The following is a 9,201-nucleotide window of genomic DNA, read 5'->3' as shown; positions in this document are numbered from 1 at the left end:
TCACTCATATTGAATTTTCATAAAATCAAATTCATGAACTGTTCTAAGCAAGAATAAAGTTACAGGATTGTTTTCAGTCCAGTGTCTGATTATTTTTTTTAATTCATACATTAAGATGTTTTCGATTGTTTTATGTGTCTGAGGTTTCAAAGCAGGATGCTTAAAACATTCAGATCAGTGGACCTTACCATAAATGCAATGTAATACACAGCACTACGCATTAGATGGCAGTGTCTCACCTTGACACCTGAAACGTGCAGCGCGTTGGGTTTCACGTCTCATTACTAGACGGAATGTACAAAAGGAGGAGCGAAGATTCGAGGATCGTTTCTCCAGTCTTTTGATTGCTGTCTCAGATCAAATCATCTCCACATGCGGTTTTTAATCCGCAGCGTTTCTCTGCCAAATCAGCGGGCATGACTACAGCGGTCACGCACAGGCAACTTATCAGGTGCCTATTCACGCCACAAACAAAGCGGGTAAAGAATTGCTCTCAGAGACACAAACTGGTTTGGAAAGACAGGACTTGGCTTTGGAGAGTATTCAAAAACGTTAAAAATGGTTAAGATTGAAACCAGAATAAAAAAAAAAGTGTGAAACGAAAGCAATATAAAACCTATGTGGTGACAGCTGTTGGTTTATTTTTGATTATTTAGGGAATATTCTGGGAAACACATTTTGTCGCTGGTTCACCTCCAGAATGTTAAACAGCTGCGTTTTATGGGAAGTCGTGCGCTGGAACAAAGGAGGTAAAACAGTTGGTTTTAGGTGGATTTTGTTACAGACACAGCCAGGGTAGCTATTTCCCTCTGGAGCTTGTTAAACACAATTATTATTCTCATACATCTCATGTCGGATAAATATCATGCTACAGCTGGTTGGCCTTTCAAAGGCAACAAGCCAGATAATCAGTCAGTCTGGCCACACAAACCAGTAAAGCCACAGAGTGCATGTTTACATTTTGGCTGTTATGATATGGGGCGCCGTTTGTAAAGTGAAACATGCTAAAATTAACGGCAACACTTTTCCACATTTAGCTCAAAACAAGTCATTTTTTACAACATTTAGTAAAATATTTGTAACTTTTCATATTTAAAACAGAATTTTAAATGTTAAATCTAAATGTTAAATATTCAATCTAAATGTTAAATATTCAATCTAAATGTTAAATCTAAATATTATATTTAAATCTAAATGTTAAATGTTAAATCTAAATATTATATTTAAATCTAAATCTAAATGTTAAATCTAAATGCTAAATGTTAAATGTTAAATCTAAATGTTTAGGCTAACATGCAAATTTATTGCACGGATCAGCGGAAATACCAAAATAAAAGCATTCCGAAAACCTCCGATGCAAAAGTGTGCCGGTAGTGGTCAGACACGTTCTCACTCCCAAAGCGTAATAATTTTCGCTAGGTGACAAATTGTCAACATTTTATGCTTTCGGGTACCCAACAAGTTCCTAAATTAGGCATCGGAAAAAGGAGAGCACGTGAGAACCATTTGGACTCAATCTACGCATGTTCTTTCATTTTCTAAAAATCGCTTTGGAAAACACTATTTTACGTCATTTAACTGCTAGTAAAGGTTAGGAATAAGGTTATAGTTAGGGATAAGGTTAGGTTTAGGGCTGCAACACATGGCTGGAATTAGGGCAGGGCGATATATCGAGTTTTTTTTAAAAATATCGATATATTTTCATGCGAGATATAAGATGTGACAATATCGTTTATATCGATATAGTCTATGTTACGTTATAATTATACTTGTGGAGCCGCAGGTTTGCCTCTCTTTCGTCCACTTTTGTCTCTATGCTGCGTTACTCGGCCTCGCCTCTCCTTCACTGAACACAACTGCCCCTCCGCCATAGCTTCATCTGCAGGCAATGACAAGATGAAAGCGGAAAATCTCCGTTAGCGAGTTACCGCGGATCGCCCCGTGCGTGGGGCTGGACGGCGTCAACGTGTTAGCGAGCTAACCGGGCTGCACGGCCTAAAATCCTTTCATTTTCTCAAAACTCGACAGTGCGCCCTATGTATGGATTCTGGTTGTGCTTACTGACCGCGAACCGATTTTATGTGGTACACAGCTCTCAGCAATCTGTCAAAAAATGTTTTAATATGACTTTGCTAAGCTACGGAGCTGCACCGCTTGATGGATTACCGGATGATTACGGCTACCGAGGAGGAGCCTCGCGGAGTGATACGTACTGTGCTTCAACGTAATATTACCATACTGTGTGTGTATAAGGACCACAAATGGCACCTGTTCAGAGACGTGGTGCAGCTGTGAAATCTTGTAAATGACCTCATTAATATTTGGTAAAGTGTTTTGTAAACTTATGAGTGGCTATTATATTGTTGGAGTGAATGCTTTTATTTTGAAAGTCACAGAGCGACAAGGTGCCGTAAATCAAGTGGCGTAAACCATATGGCAGAAGCGCGAGTTTTAATGCACAGAGAGAAGGTGTGCTCTATGGTTAATGGACGGGAATGGGAAAAAGAACGGCTATTAAGGTGCAACACTGAGTCGAAAGCAGTTTCTTAGCACCTGGTTGATGAGGGAACAAGGTTTGTAACAAAGTTTGTCCTGTAGATATGTATTTTGTTGTTTTACGGAGCATATAGCTGCTGACCGCTACTAAGCATAAAGGTTAAGTTTTCACCCACTAGAGGGCGCTAACGTACCTCGTCATGTTTAGGCAGCGATGCAACGATTTCCCTGTTATATGCAATAATTTACAAGTTTTAGTGTTATTTGTTATGTAAGGTAAGGAGAATTAATTTGTGATTAATGAATAAGTCAAAAGGTTAAAGGTAACACACTGTTTGATTTACTAATAGTCTTTTATTCTGTATGTTGTAGCTCTTACGGTGTGTTCACATACACGGCTGTTTAATAAAAGGATTGTGAACCATCAGTTTGAGAGACCATCTTTTCAACCGGGGATGCTACAAATCTGTCTCTTTGTTATTATGCTCAGCGTCTGTTAGTTTACATTTTGACTGCACAATTGTGAGCTTTTTCTTATGCCAAAAAGAACATAGTTTTCTTTTATTTATGGACCATGATTATTTAATAAATGCTGATAATTTATTTTTGAGTAATTTTTTCATGTACATCTACGCTGTATGTAAATAAAAGTGCCCGTGTGACATCTGGGACACAGTGTGACTAAGAACTCTCTTTTTGTTATTAACTTATTGCTTTAAAAAAAAATATTGAGATATATATCTTATATCGCCATCCAGCTAAAAAATATCGAGATATGAATTTTGGGTCATATCGCCCAGCCCTAACTCAAAGACAAGTATCTTTGACAGTGTATATATAGATGTATTATATATAAGAGACAAATATTGTTCGTTTAATATGTTGGCATTACTAAATTTGGCTCAATGCTTACATATATGTATAAAAAGAAAATGTACAAGCTGTGATAACTGTGTCTGATAGAATGAAGAGTAGACTGATATATTAAATAATCCTTTATTGGGTGAGAAAATCAGACCATGTCATAACTGCATTAAGTCATACAGAATAGATATCAGAGCCTTAAACAGGCTGACTTCTGCTAAATGGGTCAAACTGGGAAGAAAGTATACAAACACATAACATCCTTATGTAACACTATAGATCAACTTACCTCTGAATATATAAAGCATATAAACAATTACAGCAATATGATGCAACAAACACAGCAGTGCAACTAATCCAAAATACTCAAAGCTTCATAGAACTGAAACAAACATTTATTTTTAGGTCCATTCTGCTGCTGATACATACTTTAGGTTTCTGAATATTACACTTGTTGCTGCCTTTCATAGTGTGTAACTTGAAGGCCCTGAGTACTTTCTCCCACACTGAAAACATTGGAATGATAAAATGATTTGAACATTACCTAATAAGACTGATTCAGGACAGACAATTAGTTATTTTAAACTTTTCTAGCAGTCCTTCACAAACAGGGAACAGTCTGTCTATTCTCTCCATCTGTCAGCTGCTGCTGGCTCTTCCTCCTCTTCCTCACACACTGCTGAGTTTGTCCTGGTGGATCATCAGGGGTGCAAAGCCTCACAGATGATGTGCAGCAGTGGGTCCCTCAGTCTGTCCTCACTCTGGACACTTGCAGTTGTCACACATGGAAATCAAATGTGTGATAAGCTGCAAGTGTAACTTATAAATAGGGCTGGGCGATATGGCCTAAATTATTGCGATATAATTTGAAGCATGTGCGGTAACGATATATATCGCGATATATTCTTTTCTTCTGTATAACGTATTTTCCACACTATAAGGCACACTTAAAATCCTTTAATTTTCTCAATTGAAGCTGGAGGATAAACGCCAACTTTTTTTCCACTCGATAAATGTTAACGTGAGGTTAACATTTATCGAGTGGAAAAAAAGTTGGTTTGGATTCCTGTGGTCAGGGACAAATGCAATCGCATAGCAGGATGCTGTACACGGGCTAAACTTCAGTCAGGAGAACAACTGAGATTATTCATCCACAATACAAGGTTAGTTATTAATATACTGCAAAAATATGGGAATAGAACAGCTGCGAGAGAATTCAACATTAATGAATTAATGTTACGGAAGTGGAGGAAGCGCAATGTTTGGCTTTCCCCATATTTCAAAAGTGCTTCATCTCTGTGCTATGACTGTCACCCGGCAGATGATAATGGTTGTAGTCGCTGCGATGCTTTGTACCTCAGGCTCATCAGAGACAATCGTATCTAGACAACTGTAATTTCAGTGACTGAATTATTGCCGGTCATTCGTACATTTACTTTATTATATAAAATGTAGAATATATATATACTGGAAGTGCTGGGTATACAAGTCTGGCCTAAGTCTTCGGTCAGAAAGACTGCAGCAGTCCAGGAGTTTAGTTCACCGTCTTTAATGAAGCTTCACAGAAGATATGCACTTATAATTGTGGCAGGTGCAGTATCGGTGACTATAAGCATGGTTGTCTGGAAACAGAAACAGGTAATACTATAATTAGCAGGGTCAAAGATAACTAAGCAACAATCAGAACACATCATTTACTCAGACACAGCAATATTTTACAATGTCCACAAGGGGTCGCCGTAAGACCAGAAGTTGGCTAAATAGCACATATCTTCCCAGTTGCTAGTACTAAGGCAAGCATGTGGCAAGCTAACAACAGCTAAACTAAACAATAAACAACAGAAAAATCCTTTAACCGCGGGATATAATCATTGGGGGAGATTCTGGCCACTGGTATTAACTTAGTGCTAGTTAATTAAATAATTAAATAAACCTACTAACGTGGTAGCAGTGTACTGAGGCATAACTTTAGCTTAAACATACACAAACAACTATAACTATTATCATACCAGTTAACCTGTCAAAGGTAATAACACTTACAGTCTCATTAACGCACACGGAATCACACAAACTGCGATGCAACTGTATGGAAGAAATATAGTATCATCAGAATTCAAGTATTTTTAGACATTGAATTTATTTCTTCCATACAACTGCCATGCTCTGCTGCTGCTTTTCGTCCCTCACTCTCCCTCTGCGTGATGCGCACATGATCACTGGTGCGCTCATTTGGGTGCGCTTGGTTCTTGCCTCTAGACATCCTGAGGCCGAGTCAGCAGGGAATTTGCACATAAAATATATAAATTAAATCTTTTTGAAACTTATAGAATCTAATCTTTTGGTTTCTTTTTTTTCATAGCATTTTATCAAACTGTTGTCTGCTACAGAGTTAAAAGTATTGTACTAGTAGTAATATAGCATCCACCATCTCCTGCTTGCATATTGCAACAGTCACCTGAAGGGGCTGAAAATTGTAAAGACCCTACAGAACAATCAGTAAATGTGAGTAAATCTGTGATTCTGCGAGTAACACACTGGGTTCAGTTTGGAGGTTGAACTCTCACTCACCAGGATTGACAGCTGTCTGTGCCACAGTTAAACTCATGCAGTGCTAATTTAAAAACTCTCAAATATTTTGGACAATTTATATTTTTCTATCACAAAAAATACACGTCTTCATTGAAGTAAACACACAGAGCAATTAATATATATTTTTAAATATAATTTTCTTTATTTTAATTATCAAATTACAAATAAAAAAAACCCAACCCACCTCACGAGCCCTGGTCAACCCCTCACTTGAATTTTTGATTTTCAGTTTAAAGCAATTAAATTAAATCCAAAAATTCAATCCCAACAATCAAGTGATTCCCTGTGAGCAACGGTGGACAGGGAAAACTCCCTTTTAACAGGAAGAAACCTGTGACAGAACCAGGCTCAGTGTGGGGCAGTCTTCTGTCATGACTGGTTGGGAGGTGAGGGCAAAATAAAACTGAACATAAATGAGAGCACAGTATAGTTATTATGTCATAATTAACCAGTCAAGGTGGACAGGCAAACTGCACCGAAAATACCGCCCGTTATGGCAAGACCTAGACCTATACCTAGACCTAGGTTATTTGCGAGGTTGGCAAGAGCACTCTGTGGTACTTTCTCACGTCTAACAATCGCATTCTGTTCCTTTAGTACACTCAAATCCCATTCAATGTTGCCGATCCTGGCATTAATCATTCTATTTTGCTCTATGAGCAACTCTAAACGCCGAGCTATTCTCTCCATTGACTCACTTTGGAACTGCTGCAGGGACAAGTGTCAAAAGAAAAAGAATGTTCCCTGAATTATTTAAATGTAAAGGTATTACCTTTGTCAAAGACTGCTGCTTTGCAAAAACAACTGGCTGTTACTGAAGACGCATCAAGGTAAACTGTGTTAAAGCACCTCTATTTATAGACTCATGTGGCAGAGATGATGACGTCAACCGTCACGGGAGACTGTGACGTGCGGTCGACCGTCACGTCACAGTCTCCCGTTTGAGAAGATCAAAGGATCAAAGAATAGCTCCGTGTCATTCCGCGCATGCTCAGATCATGTGTATTGAAACGAACGGGATATTTATTTATTCATTTTAAATACCTTGCTATATAACAAAGGCGACTGCGCACTCAAAGGACGAGGAGAGTTCAAAATAGGGCTGTTCGATATAACGACACATATGGATGACGATATGAAAAAGTCTATCGCTTCATATTACGGCAATATTTTTTCATGGTTTTTATGGCTGTATCCCAATTCAGGGTCTGCAGCCTTAAAGTACGCAGCTTCAATGGTCCTCAAGGGCCGCGTACTCAAAGACCGCTAAGGCCGGAAGTGCGAGGCTTGTGAAATGGGACGGTCTAGCCTCCGTCGCGCTGCCCAGGTTGCCTAGCAACCATGATAGCTGGAAACGTGTGGTTGACAGAAATTAAGGAGAACATATTTTGCTCATTTGTTTGTTTCTACATGAGCTTTGTGTGATTTAATAAGTATCTGAGGCTGAGACCACAGGACTGTAAAACATGATTGTTGCATTCTTGCATATTTCTGAAAACATCTTAGTGGTGTGGCAGCCATGGGTTGAGCCAGCCCTGCAAACCCTGTGGATGGACGATGCAGTGGACAGTGGGAGGAAGCATCCTAAAGCTCTCTTTGCAGACCAGCCTGTGCGATTCTCCACTCGCCGACCAGAAAAGACAAACGGCGGGTCTCAGTTGCAGCACCTCATCCATTACAACCAATGTATGCAGAAGAACATCTCTGAATGTACAACACTTTGAATCTTCAAGCAGATGGGCGACAGCAGGAGAAGACCACACCAGAGCCACTCCTGTCAGCAAAAAACAGAAACTGAGGTTACTGAACTGGACATGTGTGTGCTTAATAAACTGGCAAATTACAGCAGGATTTTCCTATCCTCGGTCAGAAGGCACAGGTGACTTATATGATGAAAGAGAGGGTCCACAGCAATGAGAATTAGGGTTCCTTTAATCCAAACATCTCCAGAAGTGAATTCGTGTGAGTATATGTATATGTGTGTGTGGTTCTGTAAAATAACAGAAATTACAATTAGCAAACAATTAAAGTCAACCAAGCTGGTCTAAATAATACAGAAAGGGTTGAACAGAAATGACTAAACACCACCCCCTGGTGGACACAAATGTGCTGCTGCACAGGGATAGACTCCATCTTTACTTTGGGCAGCTCAGTTCACAAGGGTAGCGCCATTTTGGTCAAATCAGCGTGAATATACAGTGTCTCGTGGCTACACAAACCGCTGGAAAACTCTATAAAGGCATCACACAATGTACATAGGCAAGTGTATGATAAGTTACAACCATAGAACAAACAAATACAAGGCACTTACTTATCATTCACGCACACGCACGACACATGTTCAGCACAACAGCCCAGCTCCACCAGCGCTATCACGGTGAACCAGTAGTGATGTGCGGATCGATCCTGAAATATCGATTCCTCCGATACCAATCATTTATGTTCTAGAATCGATTCTCACATTAAAATATCGATATTTTAGTAATTTAGAGTAAATTTGTAGTTTATCATTAACAGGAACACAGTGGAAAGAAACTATAACATTCGGATTGCCTACATTCAAAGGAACTACTTCCTCTTCCGCCTTTCATAGTCATGTGCGAAATACGGCTGTATAAATGTCTCGCAGCCCCTTGGCGTGCGCACTCACAACAATGGCTGAGCGTAATTGTGCGGATGTATTTTACCTCCACAAACAGCTGAGCCGTGGTTTGCAATAAATGTGGCAAAAAAAGTGAGGTGTTGTGGCCATACTTGCCAACCTTGAGACCTCAGAATTAGGGAGACATTCGAAAGGGCTGTTTGGGCGGATAAATATATTTTACAGGGTTTATTTATCGGATAAAATACGTTAAATGTCACCGTTATTATTGGCCGGCCCGGAAACAGCGGGGGTGTCCAAATTCAGAGGCTGCTTCCACCTGAGGACCGGCCTTCGCGGTCTAAAGAAAGCCGGGTAGTACGTCACGAGCTCCCTCGGTGGAGTGAAACTCTGCCGTCTGCTCCTTGCTGTCTAAAATATAACCGGACACTGACGTAAACTCTTCTGTTTAATCAGTTTTCTGTTTGACGTTTATTCAGCTGTGTGAAAACCCCGGAGGAACCCTCCCGAGGGAATAATAAAGTTTAATTTAATTTAATCTAATCTAATAACTTTAATCTCAGCCAAACCGATTTACTCACGAACAAATAAAACACTGAAAAAGCCAAACAAGAACATTTTTAAGTTATCAAAGTGACTTGTACATCATG

At 39.5% G+C, this 9,201-nt stretch overlaps 1 long non-coding RNA gene across 1 annotated transcript; it reads right to left on the bottom strand.

Annotated features, from left to right (window-relative positions):
* Nucleotides 1-3,505: 3,505 nt before the first annotated feature.
* On the bottom strand, nucleotides 3,506-8,702 carry LOC143420830 (uncharacterized). The gene is made up of 3 exons (XR_013100560.1): nucleotides 8,261-8,702; nucleotides 5,401-7,723; nucleotides 3,506-4,982 (listed from the first exon to the last, which is right to left on the bottom strand). It is a non-coding gene; the product is annotated as an uncharacterized LOC143420830 (long non-coding RNA).
* Nucleotides 8,703-9,201: the final 499 nt, after the last annotated feature.

This window comes from Maylandia zebra, linkage group LG10, assembly GCF_041146795.1.
Source record: "Maylandia zebra isolate NMK-2024a linkage group LG10, Mzebra_GT3a, whole genome shotgun sequence".
NCBI classification, from domain to species: Eukaryota; Metazoa; Chordata; class Actinopteri; order Cichliformes; family Cichlidae; genus Maylandia; species Maylandia zebra.
Note: the sequence above shows the minus strand (reverse complement) of the source record. Positions and strands in the feature narration are given on the sequence as shown.